This window comes from Sus scrofa, chromosome 7, assembly GCF_054392235.1.
Source record: "Sus scrofa isolate SSC_HxYL_T2T_F1_AM1 chromosome 7, Sscrofa_HxYL_maternal_Yorkshire_Landrace_v2.0, whole genome shotgun sequence".
Lineage (NCBI taxonomy): Eukaryota > Metazoa > Chordata > Mammalia > Artiodactyla > Suidae > Sus > Sus scrofa.
Window position 1 is genome coordinate 75285695 of NC_139389.1, and position 23372 is coordinate 75309066.

The 23372-nt window shown below is 36.4% G+C and overlaps 1 protein-coding gene across 23 annotated transcripts in view; it reads right to left on the reverse strand.

The window, feature by feature from the left end:
- NPAS3 (neuronal PAS domain protein 3) overlaps positions 1 to 23372 on the reverse strand; it is an 876069-nt gene that overhangs the window by 779116 nt on the left and 73581 nt on the right. The window lies entirely within an intron of this gene.

Genomic DNA, 23372 nt, shown 5'->3' on the forward strand with positions numbered 1-23372 from the left:
TCAGGAAATAAGACTAACTTTTTAAATGATGCCCTTTCATTAGGTGTCTGCAAAATATCAAAATAACTGATCAGTTCTACCATTAAGTAAAAGAAATTCATCCGATCAATGTGATTGGCGTTGGCTGAACACAGCAACAAGCCTGACTGATTTTTTCACTTTTCTATGAAATTGGCTTCTTATAAACTGACAGATGATCTTACAAGAAAATAATAACTTTGTCTTAACAAAACCTTTCCAAGGAATCAGAATTGTTGAGCTAGCTTCAGAAGACAAGAAAGGTGTTTCAGGGTATAGCCTATCATAGATTCCTGTGGCCTCCTTACTCAGTCACCACCCTCCCCTCACCTTAGATTTCTCATTCATGAAATGAGATCATTGAGTATGATACTTTCTGAGGACCCCACCTGCAATTGCTCCTGGAAAGGACTACCTGGGATTACCAAATTATACATAATACTTTAATATTTATAGTCAAAACCTTACTTTTAAATTATACATACCATGCCCAACACTGCTTTTAACTTTCTCTAAAAATTTGTGTATATATATATATATATATATATAAAACTTAAAATATATAATATATGCATATGTTCTGTAGGCAAATACATTTACATTTTAAATGCCTAAAGCAATAGCTAAATATTAACCAACCCCATTAATATATAGTTTTATATATTAAAATGCCAACTTTAGTCTTATTTCCAAGCTAAGTATATACCAAGTGTACAACCAAGTCTAGATTAAGTTAATCATATTTTAATAGAATGAGCATAAAAGACTCAAGGTTTTATTTATAATGTTACATAACCTTTTTTGCAATATTTAAGATAAAATGTTTATATAAGTTCAAGCTGTTAATCTAACTTTAGAAACACTATTGTAATTTGACTCCTGATTTCATGTGATAATACATATTTTCATAGCCTAATTCTATGATAATATCTTTAAAGTGAAAAAAAAGAAAATCAGAAACAAACCCAAACCCTCTATAGAATATAGCCTTTCATTCAAAATAGAAGAAAAAAAATTCCATAAACATAGCACAAAAAATGCAGCAATATAAAAACAATTATATTTACTTATCCTCAGGGTGGCTGATTATCTGATTTATATAATCATCATGACTTCAGTATATAACAAATCATTTTTGAAATTTTGTTTTCAAGTTAGGTCTCTAAATATCATTAAATAAATGTAGCTGTATAGTATGCATAAAGTTCAAAGGCTCTAGACTTGTGTACCTACAATGACAATTTTGTTTTTAATTTAACAATTTTCTACATGTTCTTTACACGTGAAAGGAAAGACAATATGTGCACTATGAGGACAAAGGAGTAAATATAAGCAAGGTTTGACATTTGGCCAATGTTAGAATATGATGGAGAGGTAACTGGTATAGCTGTGGACTGTAAATATGGAAGGTATCATTATTCTATGATGTATGATAGCTTTTAATGGGAGAGAGTGGTCATCAGTTAAGCAAATGAACCATTGGGCAGGCAATAGATGCGACACCATGGGCATGATCTACTAATTTTCTGATAGGCAATGGACATTAACTGGTTCACGGATTTTAATGAGGACATACACAATTTATAGTACATATGCATGTACAAATAGGTCTATGTATTTAAGTAAAACATGTTCAGATACTGCAATTTAAGACTTTATTTCTATTTTTCGTTGACATATTTTCAAATCTACATTCATCTGTCTACATAAATATACTGGGCCAAATCATTGTTCAGAGTTTCTATGTGATGTGATCATCTAACTTGGGTATCATGAGAAAATTATGGATACCCTGAAACTATTTTTGGATTACAAATTAAACAAATTATAATTTGTAGTCTGAACCAAAGTTTGAATTTGGTGCCAGCAAAAGTTTCTGACTCAAAAACACATATAATATATTATAAAATATAGGCTCACAAAATCAAATTGGAACTTGAGTTTGTCTTTATTTAGGATCTCCTGAAGGCACACCACGAGATAAAAATCTAAATGCAAATAACTTTTTGAAGGTGAAGGAAATACTGGCAGGGTGTCAGAAAAGTAAAACAGGGACAACAAAGTAGTCAAAAAGGACACGAAATCACTATTACCATTATGTGTCACTGGAGCTTAATCCCACCAAGACACTCTGGGAGCCAGTGTAAACTGCACCTCAGGAAACCCCTCCAAGGGGCAAGGAAGCTGATGTACTTATATACTATCTCTATCAGTCACTGGACACGGTATCAGTTCCCTGGCAAGGGCTTCAGCAGCCATGGAACAAGGAAGCTACCAGTGAGAAGTCAAGCTGAGGATATTAATCTTGTGTGCTATGGTGTTCCAATGCATTCAGAAGCTCCACGGAGAAACCCACAGTCATGCTGCCACCCTAGTAAAGGCCTTCATTTCCTTCTGCCTTAAATATTGTAAGCACCTTCTACCTGGTCTTCTCATGCACCTACTCTCTCCATTTCAATCTCTCCTGTGCACCACTGCCAAATTAATCTTCCTAAAACATGATTCCAATCTGCCACTTCCCTGCTCAAAACCTTCCAATGGTTCCCCCTGGTCTGTAGAATTAAGTTAAATGCTGCAGTCAATCTTTTTCCAGTCACATTATGTACTATTTTTCTGCACTTATCTTGGATTCTGGTCAATGTGAGCAGTTTCTTTTCATTCGCATACACTTTGGTCCTTGCTCATACCTTACTTTTCACCTAGGAAAATCTAGGCTTCATCACAGTTTATCTCAAAGGATGCCTACAGTTGTCGAAGGAGATGAGTCTCCTTCATGTGGGCTTTCCTTACATGTGCCCTTTTCTGTACTTTCACAGCATCTGACTCCCTTCTCTACTCTGGCACTTATCAGGCTTGGATAAGGTCTATTTATATGCAATAATTGGCTTCAATCTCTTCCTATATTCTCAGCTCTATGAGATCAAGACCTTTATCTTACTCACTTTGTTTCACCTACAATATCTAGAACAATACCTGACATGCAATAGATGTTCACAAAATATGTGTTGAGTTGAAATTATGACATAGGTGCCACTATGTCATTAAAAGAGAATTAAACTCAGAGTCTGACACCCAAGCTGCAGTCAAAACTAGCTGTGTGACATTGGCATTCACTTAACCATTCTGCATCTCAGTTGCCTCACCCATAAAACTGGAAAATAAACTGCCCGCTGCCACATATTTCACATAACTAACTCAAGAATTAAATAAATTAATGCCCGTGAAGTTGCTCTAAAATTTTCAGTGACAGAACATCACAAGTTATTGGTGTTATCACAGTGAGGTGCTGTCTTTCAGGTGATGATGGAGATGACTCCAACCTACTGCTGTGATGCTGTGAGTAGCTTTTCCAGTATTTGTCCTGGTTGTGCTGTCTGTCCTCAGTTTCACCTCTCCTTCAAATCAATCCCTGTACATGTATGTTGACTAGCCGAGGAGAGAGATCAGCCTTTGAATTTTGTTCAGAACAGGGTTAACTAGCCTCATATGGTGACTGAATGAAGGACACTGACCTCATTAACACCGTGTGTCAACCAACAGTCAAGCAGGCATTTGCGTGTGTATTTAATAAACAAAAAGGCCTATTAAAACAAAGAAGAAATTTTATAAGCCTCTCCTGCCTGTCTATAGTATATACATAGATGATTTTCACAGGATACACATGAATAAGTGTACAGATAAAACATGCATCTCCTCATTCCCCTCTTTTCTAAATGGCATGCCCCAACTTTACAGTATATTCAGATACTGGCATTGGCACACCTTTTAAATATTACTAAAAAGCTGCCTTTCTACAGTATATTAAGCAGCTGCTTGCATATGAGTATCTTGTTGTCCAGAGTGACAGCTGTATTTTCGCCTGTTTTGACATTGAGTCTGATCTGGGTGAATAGCTCATATCCATTAAAGTGCTATTACAACACTGAATGACTGCCAGAATACTTCCTGATCAATTTTAAAAGCCAGCTAGCTGTCATCATCTAATCGCAACAGCAAAAAACAAATCTTTGGGGAATAAAATGAGATTTTTAAACATTTTTAAGGCAGTGTATTAAATATAATCCCCAAAAACTATTTGAATAAGAATTATAAGCTACAGAAATGGGAAGGTGGAAATAATATTTTCTGCACTTTGAAACCCCTTACACTTGCATATTGGCAGGCAATCTCAAATACCCCTTAAATTTACCATTTCGACAATCACTGAGTTTGAACTTCTGCCATTACGTAACTTAATAAAGCAGCACTGAAAACAATCACCACAGAGTGCGACTGTGCTCACCATTAAATTTAGTTCTATAAAATTTAAGACTGAATTCAATCATCTTTCTGTCTTTGCTTCAATGGTTGAAATCCAAGTGTTCAGGTTTACTTTTTACTTTTCTCAACAGCCAGAAAATATGCATATTTTAAAGCTACAATGCCAGCATTTTAGATTTGCATTTATTAAGCACTGCCAAGGGGAGGTAGAACTCAGTGAGATAGTTAAGACCACTTGAATCATCAGTTTAATTGGGGAAGTCTGATTCAAAGTTGTAATTCCACCACTATTATCCTGACAATATCAACAAATACATAATGTATAAATTGGCATAATCCATTTGGAGGGCAAATATTTGAAGGATGTAGTTTTTTTGGTGCATTTAATCATCTGGGATGGTTTCTTAATGTGCAGCACTCAGTTCTCATTTTGATTTTGGCAGTCCGTATTTTCACACTACGATTATGTCAGTAACACTCACAATTGGAGTGGGCTTTCCCAGCTGCCGAAATGAAACGACCCAACTGCATTTCAGCAGGAGGTTCAGGGTCCTCAATTCCTTCCAGGACCACAAATGTCAAGAGAGTCTGAACGAAAGGCCAGAACTGCTACCTTTCCAATTCATATTCTAGAGTGTGATAAAAAGTGAAAAATATATTTTTTAAATCCTTAAATATACATCTCCTTAATAAAAGAAAATCATCAGTGGACATTCTTGGCTGATAAAGATCATTCATTTCTGGAGATTCAAGAGTTCCCCTAAGAAACTGTAACCCATGCAACAGTTTTATCCAGAATATTAGAGGATTTCCTTCATATTTTGATCAAGATCTCCCTTCATTTTTACCCTAAAACACTCTCTTCATCTTCCAATTCATTTTTAAATTAAAATCATTATTCTGAGAAACTGACTCTATCATCTTACTTCTCTGCTTATTAAAAAGTCAATGCTCCCCATTACACATTAGAGAAAGTCTGAGTCACAGCACCTGGCATACCAGACTTTCAAGTGTTGCTTTGCTAACCTGGCTCGTCTGCCCCTCAGTCCTAAGGATCCCTCTGCCTAGCCCCATCATGCAGTTCCCTATTCTTCCGTCACTCTGGGCCCGTCCTCAGTTCTCCCTCTGCATATCTGTGCTATTTGGCTAAGTGATTTTCTGACCATTTCCACCTAGTCCAACTCTTAATTCTTCAAATAGCTCTTCCATCAGCATCTCTGTCAAGTCTGCTTTGATTTTCCCAGGTAAATGTGTTTCTTTGGTGCTACCATAGTTATCTGCACACAACAATTCCAGGCCAAAACATATACATACTATCTTGGTTATTTCTCCACCTTTTTGTCTATTAATTGCCATGGATACTAGGTTCTTATGAGAATAATTTTTTTGTTTAACTCCAGAGTTCAAGCCTACCCCAAATGATGAAAATTATCTCAAAGTGAGCACCCAGTATGAAAAGAAGAAAAAAGCAGCAGCAGAAGCATTTCCATTATCAAGTGCCCATCTGTATTTACATTGTGGTGGTTTCACTCACTTGTTCTTTTTCATTTTATCCTTCCCACCATTGTGCAAGCTTTTTCCTTGTAAAGCCAAATTATCAAAATCCATCTACCACAGTTTAAAAACACACAATAGCTGGGATCTAGTCAAAAAAGCACAATAAAGAAAAGACAAAGTAAATATATCAATGAATTTGAGGTTGAACTGCAGAAAATATCTCAACTTTTTTTTTAAAGAAAACTAAATGTTACCATTAAAGGTAAAGCTCATGTTTATGAGGTACAGATGTATTTTACCCCTTGGAGGTAAAAACAAGTGTTTAAAAAGCAGAGAATAACTAAGATTCACTATAGATGTTGAAGTATGACCTACACGGTGGTCCAAGGTGTGAACCACTGATGATGACCCCCCAAAAACTTCTTAAATTTGTAAAAGAACAAGTGGCATTTTATGAGCAACTATGCATGGAGTCATATTAGATTGAGAGCTCACTGCCATATACGTGATTTTTTTTCCTCTTATAGATTTGACTATACTTTGGACATAGTATCCCATGTTATAGAAACTAAGGTCTGCTATTTGTGCCAATCCCCATTTCCTTCATCTCCAGTCCATTACTTTCAGCACAAGTTAGTTCAGCCTCCCCACGTACTGTTAAAAATATGTATATTGCTTCTGGGAGATCTATTGCCCCTTGTAAATTCACATATTAAAGGGTAGCATAGAAGGGAAAGGAATCTGTAATAGAGTCATTTATAGCCAAGCTCTAAATCATATAATACAGAAAACAAATGTAGATGGCTTGGAGGGTGGGGGCATATATCTTACCTCTCTTCTACGAACAATCATAAAATAAAATGGGATCTCCAAGCTGCCAAAATTAAGTGGAAGCTGGGCTACTAGAATATCAAAGACAAAGAAATAAGTAGAGAGAGAAGGAGCAAGGGAGAGAGGGACAGAAAGAGAAAAACCAACTTAACCTAATCTGAATAAGTAGTTAACCAGGTGTTAAGTATGTGAGAGTTTTTAAAAATAAAAAAAAAATTAAACAATTCTGAAACTTATTATATACCAACACATACTTCCAGAGAGAGAGAGGCTTAAAAAAAAAAAAAAAAAAAAAAAAAAAAAGGCTGGAAAATCAGGGAAAAAACTGAACAGACTACAGCTTTACCAGCTTTTCCAATGATTTCTATTTCTCCTGACTCAGTGCCCAAACACGTCTTTCTCTGAACTGCCTTGCTATTTTGCCAAAAGAGAAAACTTATTTTCCATCTATGTAAACTCTTAGAAGAGGAGGGAGCAGGAAGACTACTCAATTCAGCCCAAGAAAAATAGAGCCCTTGTGCATATCTCCAAGTGTCTGGCAGTGACCCAACCCCCTGCCAACGTTGGTGGTCTAGCCTGGAGGCTATGATCTGACCTAGGAATTAGAAGCGTTTTGCTAACCTTCCTTCACTGGGTCAACTGGAGAAAATGATACACTTAAGGGCAGGAAGGAAGGGCATGAGGCACATCACATCTAACACCGCCCCTTCTCCTGAGCTGGCAGGCCCTAAACAGTCCCTGGAATTTTGCTGCAAAGGATTAAGCCTTGCTAGACTTAGTGATGAGAGGAGCAGCTTCATCGGTACAGAGGGAAAAAAGAGGAAGGAGTCCCAGGCAAAGGCTGAGGAACTCCGAGTTCTGTATTCAAAAGGCCAAATCTCTTCTTATTTACATGAAATGTTAATTGACAGAATCAATCAAAAAGGTGTAGGAGTAGGAGAGATTAAAATGTATTAAACAAACTGACTGATGAGCTGGTACATCACAACGTAAAAGAAGATTGTAAAGCAAGAGAGAGATCTGGAAACAACAGTACAAAGAGAAATAAATTCACAGAACCAGAACAAAAATCCAAAAATTTATATGGAACCACAAAAGACCCAGAAGTGCCAAAGCAATCCTGAGAAACAAAAACCAAGCAGAAGCCATAACTCTCCCAGACCTCGAGTAATATGACAAAGCCACAGTCATCAAGACAGTGTGGTACTGGTATCAAAACAGACATATAGACCAATGGAACAGAATAGAGAACCCAGAAATAAACTCTGACATCCATGGTCAATTAATCTTTGACAAAGAAGGCAAAAACATAAAATGGGATAAAGCGTTTTTTCAGCAAGTATTGCTGGGAAACTGGACAGCTGCATGCAAAGCAATGAAACTAGAACACACCCTCACACCATGCACCAAAATAAACTCAAAATGGCTGAAAGACTTAAATATAAGACAAGACACCATCAAACTCCTGGAAGAGAACATAGGCAAAACATACTCTCACATCAACCTTATGAATATTTTCTCAGGTCAGTCTCCCAAAGCAACACAAATAAGAGCAAAAATAAACCAATGGGACCTAATCAAACTGAGAAGCTTTTGCACAGCAAAGGAAACCAAAAAGAAACCAAAAAGACAACTTACAGAAGGGGAAAAAAATAGTTTAAAATGATGCAATGGACAAGGGCTTAATCTCTAGAATATACAAGCAACTTCTACAACTCAACAGCAAAATCGTCAACAACCCAATGGAAAAATGGGCAAAAGACCTGAACAGACAGTTCTCCAAGGAAGACATACAGATGGCCAACAAGCACATGAAAAATTGTTCAACATCCCTGATTATTAGAGAAATGCAAATCAAAACTACCACAAGATACCACCTCACACCAGTCAGAATGGCCATCATGAATAAGCCCACAAATAACAAATGCTGGAAAGGGTGTGGAGAAAAGGGAACCCTCCTGCACTGTTGGTGGGAATGTAAGCTGGTACAGCCACTATGGAGATCAGTATGGAGATATCTTAGAAATCTATACAGAGAACTACCATATGACCCAGCAATCCCACTCTTGTGCATATATCTAGACAAAACTTTCCTTAAAAAAGACACATGCACCCACATGTTCACTGCAGCACTATTCACAATAGCCAAGACATGGAAACAGCCCAAATGTCCATTAGCAGACAATTGCATTAGGAAGATGTGGTATATATACGCAATGGAATACTACTCAGCCATAAAAAAGAATGAAATAATGCCATCTGCAGCAACACGGATGGAACTAGAGATTCTCATACAGAGTGAAGTAAGTCAGAAGGACAAACACCATATGATATCACTTATATCTGGAATCTAATATATGGCACAAATGAACCTTTCCACAGAAAAGAAGACTTGGAGAATAGACTTGTGGTTGTCCCGGGGAGGGGGAGAAAGAGGGAGGGATTGGGAGCTTGGGGTTAATGGATGCAAACTATTGTTTTTGGAATGGATTAACAATGAGATCCTGCTGTGTAGCACTGAGAACTATGTCTGGATACTTACAACACAGCATGACAATGGGATTTTACATGTATGTGTAACTGGGTCCCATGCTGTACAGTGGGGAAAAAAAGTGTGTTGGGGGAAATAACAATAAAAAATGAATTTAAAAAAAAGAGAAACAAATCCATTAGGAGGAACAACCAGAATACGGACAGGTAAGATCAGAGATTTAGATTCCTCCTCTGCTCTTCAGAAAAATGTGAAAAACCAGCAAGAAGAGCAAGGTGAGCAGAAAGGAACCAAAAAGAAGAAAACATTCAGACCACTGTTGGTATATAGGCTCCATTAACATACAGAAGAGACACATATTTACTATGAAGAATTTGAAAACTACAGATAAATATAAATATCATCCATAATCCCCATATTCAGAGTTAGTCCATGTGAACATTTTAGCATACTTCTCTATTCCTATATGTGTACATAATTTTTAACTAATACTTAAGTTGTGAATAATGTTTTGTAACCACCTTTATTCATTTAACATTACATGCCAAGTATTTCCTTACAGCTCCATAGTATTCAAGAACAAGATTTTCAATAAATGAAAGGTATTCTTATGCTATGGACTTGTGCTGTCCAATATGATAGCCACGAGAACCACATGGGACAATTTAAATATAAGGACTTGAATATGAATTACCATACTGTCCTGTCTGAAAAAGACACACAAAATTACTCTCCTTTCAAAGCCATTTTAAAATACCTGTTTCCTATGATTTAGCCACATTGCGAACATCGAAGAACAAAGCCAGTGTCTTAGTCATCTCTTTATCCTCGCTCTAGTGTCTGACACACAGTAAATGTTCAATAAATGTTTGCTGATTGATGTGAATGTATGCCTATCTGAGACTTACTGAATAATAAAGGCAACACTACATATATGTCCATAAATATATGCACAATACACAAACAATTCTAACTTCTCAACTACATAAATAGTGCAAATAAACACAAAATAGTATTCAAGACAAAAGCTCTTATTTGTCAGTATTTTACATCGAGACCAGAAGAATGTCTTCCTAAAAGCCCCAAACTACTGAAAGATCTAAACGCTTAATGTGCAAAGGATATATTCTGAATATTCTTCGCCATCCACTTTACAAGTGCCACACTTGGGTTATTATAAAACTACAGAATCAATCCACCTTTATAATGCATTTTTAGAATGTATTAGGAACGACAATAATTGTTAACAGCCTACAGATCTATTTCCAGCAGCAGAAAGCATCAACACATGTATGAAAAAAGGTGATTCTTGACTCAAAGTCAAATTAGGAAATAAGATACATAGAAGAAATATGGAGATTAGGTCACACCTTCCAATGAAAAGAAATATTCATTCCAAAAGTGATGTCATGGGTCAGCTTTGAATCCAAGTGTAAGGTTAACATTTTGTCTCACTGGAAAAAAATGAATTTGACCTTGTAATATTTATATCACACAGAAACTACCACAGACAGATTTCTTTCTGAAAGCCTTCAGATTGCTTCTTGTCAAACCGTCTGTGTCAGAGATGTGAAATGTGATCTTAACTGGTAGCCATATTTGATAGTGACAACCAGAAGACAGGGCTGAAAAGGGTTTTAGCAAAGCTGCTTAAAACAAAACAAAACAAAAAAGTGTTTACCACTATTTTTATTATGTCTACCTGGAAGACTACAGATGTCACTGAGGGCAGCCCTCCAACAGAATTGCCTCTTTTTACAAAACTGTTAAAAGTCTTGGATTAAAAATTTAAAGGCAATGGATTGTGATAGCACTCAGAAAGGCAAAGTCATCTACCCCGATTTTTGACTAAAACATGGTTAACTCATGGCAACCAACTACAGAACAAAACAGTCTGAAAGAATCTGGCAAATAAACTATCATAATCCTATTTTTATGAATATCAACACTAGTAAAATGTATTTATCTCAAAAAATAAATAAAAAATAAAATATAAAATGAATTAGGGGAAGGAACTATTACAAAGTTTATAGTTATGCAGTGACTAAACCATGATGAGGGTTCGCTATGCAAAAGTAATATTTTTTAAATCTCAGGAAATGTGTGATTTCTAACAACTTTAGTGGAAATATCTTGCTGGAAGATACTTAAGTGGTTTGTATAAGCTTTCATTTCTTCTTCAAAACATAAGCTCCAGTGGGTTCTTCAAGTTACCCTATATTAACTCATCATCTCTATTTCAACATTTCCCTATAGATAATAGAAGGCTTATATCTTGTATTCTGTGAACTAATGTAAATATACCCATGAAAGGCCAAAGACGTGACTCCTCTGACATGCTTTAAAATTTGGCAAGTGAGCAGGAAGCTACAGGAAAGAGGCAGCCTGATGAAGAAGGCAGAAAACTTAAGGGATCCGGGTTCTAAAAGACCCCTGGTTTGAATGTCAGTCTGGCCTCTGTGCCTTTGGGCTTAATACCTAATGTCCATGAGGCCCCGTGTAATCCCCACCAGTGCACTGGGCATGATAATACATACCTTGACATATGGTTTCATAGATAGTCTTTATGTAAAATATGTGCTAATAATTATGGATTACCACTCCTGCTACTATTGTTATACTGTCCCTTGCCACAAGAACCTAAGTGGAAAAAGCACAGTTCATCGTCTATAGCACAAAATATGACATATTTCACTCTTTTTATTACATAATTTAATATTAAATGTGTGTAAAGACTAAAAGTACTAGTGGAACTCAGGGAAGAAAAGATAACACTAGGGTAAAAATAATTAGGGATGGCTTCAGTAAGGGATTTGACCTTTACTTTAAAAAAAAGTTAGGATTTGGAAAGATTAGAATGGTAAGAGTGGGAACACATATGTGAAAGGCATTTTTATGTGAAAATTCTTTTTTTTCTTCTTGGAAGCTCCCGGGCCAGGGATCGAACCCTCACCACAGCAGTGACCCAAGCCTCTGCAGCGACAACACCAGATATTTAACCCACTGGGCCACAAGAGAACTCTGAAAATTCCTGTACCTATGTCTGTAAGCGGGTTTTAACCTTGTGCCATCATTTGTGACTCCTGACACTCAAGTAATATACTATTGAAGAGAACCAGAAAACTACTCAGACACAGGTGAGGTTAAGAGTAAAAATAACCACCACTTTCTGAGCAACTGCTATGCGCCAATTACCCTCTGTATCTCAACTGCCTCTTGGCTTTTATTTCAGTTTGGATGAGGATGAGGATGAGGATGATGATAATAATGTAGCAACAGGCCTTCTGCCATGTACTTTCTTTTCACAGCATCATCTACTTCTCACAGTAACCCTGTGACCCACAGGGCAGCCTAGATATGATGGGTGGCATAGGGTTAAAGAGCAAAATGTTGGACTTGTTATAGTAAAAGTAACCACTCTGAACTGTTTTGGGTAGACCAATATTTAAAAAGGATTGGCCTGGCAGGAGTAGGACAGCCAGGAAGCAAGGTGGTCACTGAGATTCTTGTGCAGGCAGTGAGGGACTGACAGGCACTTCCAAGGTGGTGGAAATGGGATAGAGAGAAAGGAATTCTGATGCAAAAGTAGGGGCATGATTCATTGTCTTTGTAGTTCACTAATATTTATCAAGTGTTTAAAATGTGCCAAGTAATGTGTTAAGAGGTTTTATGTTGATTTTTAAATTTCATTATCCCAGTGTTACTCTGGGGTAGTTACATTATCATTTGCATCTTGTAGACTTGAGTAAACCTGGGCTAGGGTTAAGGTCACTTGCCCAAGATCATACACCTGGTCAGCAATAGGACCAGAATTTGAACTCAGATTTATCTGACCTCTGGACCAGCCCTTTTGGCCTCCAAACTATGCTCTCACACAGCTACATGTAAAATGATAAGTATCCTATCTGATTGTAAGAATGAATTGATATTGATTTCCTTATTCAGGATGCATCTCTTTGGTATCCGAAGTTTTTAGTCTGTACTAGATATTTCCAAGGCATACAGATTTTTAACAAAGAATGCAAATCCAGTTGCCAAGCATCAATATTTTGAAAGGGATAACACCACAAATAAGACATTTTAAAAAATCTGTCAAGGTAAATAAATAATAGCCATGGTGATATTCATAAAAATCTTGATGAAATAACTATCGTTCCTTCTTTCCATTGGGTCCAGGTTTATAATCAGACAGAAGAGAGACTCATATAAAGGAAAAGCAAAAGGAGTTTCTATAAGGCAAAATCAAAAAGTTAATTTTGTGAAATCAGCTGTTTTAAACAGGGTTGTTTTGAAGACACTGTTCATACCTATTCAAAAAGACCCCAGCCCAACCAAAATGTTCATCTGTCACTCCTAACTGATCCTTTACAAAGCCTTAGACCACTGCTTACAAAAGGAATGTAGTTTATTACAGTTGTTGCACTCCGAATGAATATTGATTTCAATCTCAGAATGCTATGAAAGGACTTGCATCAATTACACAGTACATCAGAGTCATAATGCAAGTTACCTAGTTCCAATGATGCACACTGCAAATCAATCATTCACTTTCACACACCTTTGAAGAGACAGCAGCCACCGTGGGCTTCCTTTATCTAAACCTTAAAATAAGCCATGCAGTGCAAAGTGGTGATAGAAAAGGAAACCATCCCCAGTTTTTAAAAAGCACAGGCTACCGTCAGAAAGCCATTATAATTACTCCTTTTCAAGTGGGCTGTGAGTTAATACAAATACAAATGAGGGGGTAAAAAAAATGAAGCCTTAATGACAGCATTATGAGGGGAGGTTTCTCCTTTACATTATTTATTTATTCAATGGAAAATTATTTGGCAATTATGATAAAGCAACTAGACGACAATGACTTTCCTTTGAATCACTAATTAAAATGCTGATTGCCTGTGGAGTGAGATGTGCAGTTATGGTCAAACAAGAACTTTCATTGTGCTAAACAGCTTGGGCTGGCCTGACACCTGGGTGGGGAGGGGAGGGTATGAATCAAGCACACTTCACTACTAAAATCAGAGTCATTTTATTCAGCAAATTCTAACAATGTTATAAATCTGGGCAAGATAATACTGCACTCAGTAATCTAAAGAGATTTTTTTAAAAAAGAAAGAAAATTCAGGTTCTAAAAAGAATAATGTTATGAAGTTGAGTATATTTAATAATATCAAACAGTTTTGCATGTGAGTATTTTTTTTTACAAGTTTGCACGTCTTGTGTTCTTACATTTCTCTACAAGCTACTTTTATGTACACACAAACGTCAAGGAAATGTCACCTTAATGCAACATAAATGCTCTTCAAACACAGACGATTTCTCTTCAATAATGGAAGAAATGTCTTACAATTAATTGTGAAGAGAAAATTGCCTTTCTTGTAATGTAATGAATTCAGTGCTTTGAATTTTACTAACTAAAATTATGGATTTCCCAATAACACTGAAATAGTCATTGTTTTCCAAAATGAAAAATACATTTCTTATCTTTGCAACTGGTTTATGTTCTCAAAAATCAATTAAATTCATAAAGTTAAAGGAAAGTAGGTGCCTTAAACCAGTAACATTCACCATTAGGAAATGCATTATTCTGATAGATTTAATCTCTCACAGAAAAATAAATTCCTAGATTTGGAAGAAAACTAAGAGGTCATCTACTTTCATCCAGTCTAAAAATTCCCCCCACAGTATCTCTCAGAGAGTCTTGCCTTTGCCACAACTTGGAGAAGATGATGTTTATCACCTGAAGAGGCAGACCATCACAATTCTGAATGGTTCTGAAGGTCAGCAAAAAATCTAAAGGTCAAACTGGCCTTCCCATAACTTCTACCACTGGAACCCCCTCTGGAGTATCACAGAATAAATCCATCCCTCTTCTAAATGATTCCTGTCAAATATTTTAAGACAGCTATCATGCTTCCATCAAAGTTTCCTTTTTCAAACTTACTAACTCTGGTTCTTCCAGCTAGTTCCTAGGATTTCATCCATCCTCCACAATCTGTCTCTCCTAACAAATGCTTGGAAAGGTGAAAACAAAATTCCAGATGTGGTGAAATTATCCAAGTGGTAGAGCTGGACCAGTTTTTTTCCCTGATATAACAATGGATCATATTCATCTCATAGTCAAATAGATCAATTTTATACAAATGATTTTTAACAAAAGTACAAATTTTATAAATTTTACATTTATTGCTTTTGGCTTTCATTTTCTTAGCCCATTATTAACCCCAAGGATATTCATTCCTGTTCATTTGAAGCTATTTAATCTCTTTTTTTATGATTTTTATTTTTCCCATTAGAGTTGGTTTACAGTGTTTTGTCAATTTCTACTGTACAGCAAAGTGACCCTGTCATACATATAAATGTATTCTTTCTCTCACATTATCCTCCATCATGTTTCATCACAAGTAACTACGTATAGTTTCCCTATGCTATACAGCAGGATCTCATTGCTTATCCACTCCACATGCAATAGTTTGCATCTATTAACCCCAAACTCCCAGTCCATCCCACTCCCTCCCCCTCCTCCTTGGCATTCACAAGTCTGTTCTCCAAGTCCATGAGTTTCTTTTCTGTGGAAAGGTTCATTTGTGCCATCTACTAGATTCCAGTGTAAGTGATATCATATGGTATTTGGCTTTCTCTTGCTGATTCTCTAAGCCTTAGTTTCCTTATGTATAAGGTACTTAGCACAATAAATCTTGAACTGGCACTACCTACCCTTTATGAAGTATTTGTCAAGTGTCAGGCACAGTGCTACGGGCCTGATGTGCACCACACACAAGTAAGCACCATTATTTCTATTTCACAAATGAAGAACCTAAGGCTCAGAAAGTTCCCATAATTTGCTAAAGGTCACTCAGCTATTAAGAAGGCCAAGATTTGACTTCAGCCCTCCCTTAACCACACTCTATCAAGGACCATTCTTCTTAATGTCCTACCTTGTAAAACATTAATAAATGGGCCTATAATAAAACTATTGAACAGAACCAGATTAAAGCAATGTCTCTTTAAAGATCAGCCTCTAGTTTGATGTTTGATTAATTTATCCTTGGGGGATCACTTACTCAAAAACCTTGAATCCCTCATCACATAATGTATGCATCCACAAAAAGCCCACAATTATTACAAGATACTTTTTCAGTGACTTGCACAAACTAAGACACACTATGTCTTGAGAGTTTTCCTAATCTCCAGATTCAGTAACCATGTACTTTTTTTTAAATGAAGTAAGCTTGGTACTCTTGCTGTTTTCTAACAACTAATTTTTTCCCAAGTGCTATCCATGCATCCATTTAAATAGTTCCCACCCCAGAAGAAGTCTAAGTTTTAGGCGTCCACTTTATTCAGAATATCAGGAGGTTGGCTCACCTCTCTTCCTTCCTGGTTTTTCCAGACAAGATTTCCAAACGTAGTTCCCCAATCCCAGCTGAAAATTCCTTCAGTGCAATTGATGAATCTGTACTAATTTAAAGCAACTAGGAGCTCATTTAGACTCTACATTTCCTGGACGATTTTAGTTATGGTTGTGCTGCCCTTTACAATTTGAAAAATCATTATCCCTTACAGAGAAAACAGAAGTTAAATAGATTTTAGTAGTGTTTCTATCGTTTTAGTTGTCTTTCTACATTATACCATCTGTTCCAAACAACGCAAATCAGCAAATATTTATGGAGCACCTAGAATGTGTAAGTATTTTTGATGAGAACAAAGGGAACACAACAATGACACGTTGTGCTTAAAAATTGGGAAGGAGAGTCACAGGGACAGAAAGGGTCAAGTTAACACCAAAGAGAATAGAATATGTTAAGGGAGCAAACAGGATCCCATAGGGGAGCAGCCAATTAAACAAACAGCTAGATCTTTTCCCCTTCTTTTATGTTTCCTAACATAACTTTAAGTCTTTTCTCATAGTTCTATATTTTACATGTGTACTTAGGAAAAAAAGTTCATCATAAATTTTTCAGAATCTTGGCAGACCACTTGTAAAAATGAAATTTCCCAGCATTTACTATGCCTATCTCATTAACAGCCTTATAATCTCCATAATTAAAGCATCATTCCTACCATCCACTTTGAAAAGATGGCTAACAACTGCTTGTAATTATTGAATCCACACCCAAACTCTTTCTACTAAAATGTGTTTTGGTTTTGAAAAATATATCTTAAATGCTGTTTTCATTATCAAAGCAATAGATGCTTACTACTGAAGTATTTGAAAATACAGAAAAGCTGAACAAAGTAATTATTCAAAATCTTACTGCCTGGAGGTATTTCTTTATGATTTTTGGTGTTATTTCCTTCCGGAATATATGTAGATATGTGTTTGAATATACATATACGTGTCTATGTATGCATATATATCATTTGTGTGTGTATGTATTGTCTATGTAATATACAGTGTGTCAGTCTGCATGATTTTTTTAATCTATTTCTTGCACGTCCAAATCCTTTCACTGCAGTTCTTCCATTGTTAGTTTTTCCCCATAGTCCTTGAGCCAAGACTTACTCAGACCCCTTAAACCATCGTTAAGTTTTCTCCTTAAATGTATACCCCATACCTGGCATTCAGGTATCTGGCCACACTGACACTATCACTGATATTATGTGCTGTTATGGTTTCTAGAGAACTTCCAGGGTCTTCATTCATCCTGCTTCTCCATTAGTTAAATATTGAATCTATGTCGTACCCATTTTGTTTCATTTTCTTCTCTTTACCAGTCCCAAATTTCAATTGAGAGCCCTCCTGGCCCTGACAATAAGACCCCTGCCAAAACCCATTCTTCCAGTCTGAAAACTGGAAAAACAGTCAAGCTATGTAAGTCACATCCAGAACTCTGAAGATACCCTCCCAGGTCCTTCTAACCACTTCCTCTTTTTACACTTTATGCATTTATCAGCCTTTGGGTTCAATGAGAGTTAAAAACAGACCAGCCATCCATTCTAATATTCTCACTCTAAGAATGTGGCATATTTCTCATTAAGCTATTTTCAGGCGTATGTATGGCCTCCTTCCATTTCTCAAGAAAGACCCTGCAGCTGGAGTCCCTGTATGAAACTCCTCTGTGAACACTGCTCATTGTCAAGCACAGAACGGAAGGGTGCTTCCTCAGAAGCATCCTTCCTCAGCCCCATCCCCCAGGGGAGTCTCTCACACCTGCTGTGCAGCTACTGGTGAGCAGAACTGCCTCTTCTCTTTCCATGTGCAATCAAGCTTCTACACTCACCACCATCTTGATGTTGGTCTATAATTGCCCTCTGTTGCTTTCTTCTTCTTTGAATATTTGTTCCATTCTGTGTGTCCTTATCAAAAAATAATCTAAAAAAGATTATTCCTCAAACATCTAAAACGACCAAAGCACTATACTGTTAAAAAAGTTTATGTACTAAAAGAACAGAGAGGATTTTTTACTTAATGTACTAAGCTTTGACTTCATGTCATTTGGTCATTTAAGATATGTAACATGTCACATTACAGAGACTACATTAATAATGACTTACTTATCAGTATGTGGTCATCATTTTAAGATTAGTTCAAAAGAACAGTATATAATATTTGGTTACAATTTTAGCATCTGAGTACTTTAAGTTGAGGACATTAACTATAAACATATTAACTTATACAGGAACAAAAAGCAAACATATATTTCTCCACAACTATTATTTCTTTTAGTACTAAAGTCATGATATTACAAAATATAGTCTTTAAGCAAATAATCTGCTCTAGAAACAAGCAGTACAATTTCCTCTGTCCCTTCCTTATCTTTGTCTCTGCCATAAAATATCTATTTGCATCCTCCCAAAAATTACATGACAGTGTATATATTTAAATTATCCAAAAATTAACATTTTCTATCTTTGCCTATCTTAAACAAAATTATGGTTTTTTTAAATATTTGCTTTTCTGATTTGAGTAATGGCTTACAGGATGTAAGCAGTAAGATCAACTCTACTGATCCTGCATTAAAGACATTTCAGATTGATTTTTGTGTGTGTGTTCATCACTTCAATTTATGTAGACTAGTAAAAGTGGTTTTATTTCTTATTTTGGCTTACTGTGACATCTCCATGTTATTACTAACATGAAAAGAAAATGACAAAAATTCTGGAGGACAGTTTGACAATACTTAAAATTTAAATGCATATGCTATTTCTCTGAATTTATCCTAAGCTAATCTAATAATTGAACAAATACACAAATGCAAAAAGATATACACAGAATTGTTTATGAAAACAAAATACTGAAATCAGTTTAAACACCCATTTATAAAGACCTGCTTACATGAAATATTATGCAATTAAATACGAAGCAACTGAAGAGTTATATCATCTTGTAGAGATTTCCACCATGTATTAATTTAAAATGCAGATTAAGGTCAATGTGTGACAATAAAATGCAATTTTTAGATAAATATATAGATGTGATAAAAGTCAATAAGACCAGGAGTTCCCACTGTGGCTCAGTGGTAATGAACGTGACTAATATCCATGAGGATGTGAATTCAATCTCTGGCTTCACTCAGTGAGTTAAGGATCCAGCACTCTTGTGAGCTGTGGTGTAGGTTGCAGATGCGGCTTGGACCTGGCATTGTTATGGCTGTGGTGTTAGCCTGGGAACCACCATACGCCATGGGTATGGCCCTGATTAAAAAAAAAAAAAAAAAATTGTTTTTAAGTCTATAAGACCATTGCCAAAATGGTTCTGTTTGTAAGGTGGTATCACAAGTAACTTTGTCTTCAGATGTCTGTGCATTGTATGCCATACAACGAGCATGTATCAAATTTATAATCCAAAAAGAAAGACAATGAAACGGCCAGAATATAAAATTTGCCTTTAAACTCATTATCTTAAGTCTAAAATAATTAAATGATCCAAAACACGTTATTCTGAATTCCATTTAAAACCATTTTTTCATAGGAATGCCGAGTCTAATTTTATTTTTTTTTTTTTTTAGGTTTTGATTCCTTTATTAATTATTTAAATATTCTGCAAATTGATTTATATAGGATCAATGAATTAAGGCTTTGCTATTAGAATAATAATTTTATATTCCTAAATTTATTTCACATCATTCATTCAACATTCATTGGGTATCTGCCATAGGCCAGCTCTATGCTCAAATTACATTAAAGCACCTGATAACAAAACCTTACAGTCTTGAGGAGGAAGTTGACTATACAGATAAATTGTCATAGAATAGAAATATTTAATAAAAAGCAAGGAGAAACACAAAGCAGTAAGTGGCTAAATCTGCTCTGAGAGGGAGGAGTCTAATTTTAAAACAGCTAAAGGAAACTTACTAAAAATCTTTAATATCTAGAGAAATATACAAAGCAAGTCAACCTTGAGGGATAAAAAGATCCAAACATTTATGATGTAACAGTAAACAACTTCACTAGTTGTAAGAAGAAACAATATGGACAATCTGATTGAAGAATACACCTTTTCTGACTTCTCATTTAATCAGCGTATCTTATCAGCAAGGGGACAGAAATACAGTGGAGTAGACTATTGGAATTTGCTACCCCCTAAGGGTACAGAACATTTTCACTCAGAAAACCCATTTATCCTGACTGTTTTTTTGGTATCCAAAAACATAGAAATGGATACCACCACTTATAATACTAACCAACAAATTTGGACTCCGAATTCTGTCATGCTTTGTCACTGTTTACTTAAAACATGTTGATTAAAAGATACAGGTTTGAGGAGTTGCCGTCATGGCGTAGCAGAAACAAATTCAACTAGGAATCATGAGGTTGCAGGTTCAATCCCTGGCCTCAATCAGTGGGTTAAGGATCCGGCATTGCCATGAGCTATGGTGTAGGTTGCAGACGCAGCTTGGATCTGATATTGCTACGGCTCTGGCATGGGCCCAAGACTGCAGCTCCAATTTGACCCCTAGCCTGGGAACCTCCATATGCCATGGGTGCAGCTCTAAAAAAGAGACAAAAGACAAAATAAATAAATAAATAAAGATACAGGTTTGAGACTGAAAATATCATATTTTTTTCTGATACAGTTCAGCCTGAAGATTCTCATAGGGTCTAAATCTGTAAAGAAAAACTCTTACTTAAAAGACAGATTTATATTATCTTCTATGAAATATGGTTCCTGGCATTTAGTGAGTTATTAATCCTCATTAAAATTTAGTTACTTGGAGTTCCCGTCGTGGCGCAGTGGTTAATGAATCCAACTAGGAACCATGAGGTTGCGGGTTCGGTCCCTGCCCTTGCTCAGTGGGTTAACGATCCGGCGTTGCCGTGAGCTGTGGTGTAGGTTGCAGACGCGGCTCGGATCCAGCGTTGCTGTGGCTCTGGCGTAGGCCAGTGGCTACAGCTCCAATTCGACCCCTAGCCTGGGAACCTCCATATGCCGTGGGAGCGGCCCAAGAAATAGCAAAAAAAAAAAAAAAAAAAAAAAAATTTAGTTACTGTTTACCAATACAGCATGACTTTATTGAAATAATGATACAGTATCAGAAATTCAATATTTAGAGTGGAAAGCAACTAAAAACTCTATTTCATGCAAGAAATCTCAATTCTCTTCCATGCTCTACCCCTACTAAAGTTAACTACTGAGAAGATAAAGACATTAAGATCTACATCAAGTCTTAAAACTCACAGTGCCTCTATATAATCCATGAAATTGTAAGGGACAGGGCAATATTCTACATAGTTGTTCTGTGTAGGAACCTGGATGGCAGATGGAGGACCATGGGATGGGAAGGCAGACATGGCCCCAGGTCCAATCAGCCTAAGTAGCACCTCTCCTATCTGTTGTTGTACATCCCGGGCTCCTGTATAAGAGTCCACTTGGAGAAAGCCTACTGCTTGGAGGGGAAAAGGGAGAAGAAGAAAAAAGAATGAAAAGAAAAACATTTGAGAAAAAAGCACATGATACCAGACCTTTCTAACCCAGAAATCTGAATTCTTGATTCATCCCTGCCACAAACCAGGAATACACCTTGGGCAGGCTGCCTCAGCTGTCACAGCTGCAATGCAACATTAAAGTGAAGAAAAGAGACCAAAAACAAAGACCAAAAAAAGGGGGGGGGGAGAAGAAGAGCATGACAGGTTCATAATTCAATAATTTTCCAATTCTCCATACATAAGTAGAATACAAAGATTAAAAGCCCTGGAAGAACAAGTAGGAAAAGCAGAATGCTGGTTTCTTGTAATTGGTAAACAGAAACCCTTACATAAATCAGCTCAAAGTTAGTCTGAAGGAGAATTGGCTTGTGCACTTATCACTTGGACTCCTGAAACCTTATAGATGTTATTACTTTCAGAAAAACCCTTGCCACTTAGCCAGATACAATATATATGCAGTCATATTTCAGCGAAGCTAAGAGGGTCTCTTTCAAGCTCTCTCCCCTGGTTATGACCTACATCTTTAGGGCAGTTCTTCACTCTGAATGTAAATAGAAAGGTTTGTGCTAACCCTGCAACATCACCCTCATTCACAGTTTAGGATGTATCTAATAGAACAAATGCTGAGGCAATTTCCTAGATTGACTGATGATTAGATGATGATAGCAATATTTTGTTTATTGGACTCTAAAATTTTATTATCTACTACTTGCTGTTGTTTTACTAATACTGTTATATGTATTCTTTCATTGCTTTATCTGTACAGTACACTTACAGCCCCATTTTCTGATAAGGCAATTAAATTAGAGGATGAGCATAATGAATCTTAGAGGTTATATTGACCAGTGCCTTTATTTCATGCCAGTGGAAAATGAGTTAAGGGTACTGGGTGTCAAAACCAACAGTAGAATGGTTGTCCTCTGGGTCAGTTTGGATAGTCCAGGGCTTTATAGTCAGGGAGCCAAAAACATACTGGCTTTGGCATTCACCAGCTAAAATGTTCTTAGAAAGTTATGTTAGCTCTCTAAACCTTGATTCCTCACCTGTATGATGGGGGGAAAGAGCTGTACTATGGTGATAGGCTTGGGAATTGATAAAAGTATGTGAAACACTTAGTACCCTGCCTGGCATAAAACTCTTGGTCAAAATTTTGTTATGTCTGTTCACTTGTTTTGTTTTTAGATTCCACATATAAATGAAATCAGACTCATAGACATGGAGAAAAAATGGGCGGTTTCCAGAGGGGAGGAGGCTGAGGGGATGGGTAAAAAGGTCAAAGGGATTAAGAGATAAAAATTGCCAGTTACAAAATAAATAAGCTACAGGGATGTAGTGATCACATAAGGAATACAGTCCCTAATACTGTAATAACTTTGTATGGTGCCAGATGGTGATCTGACTTATC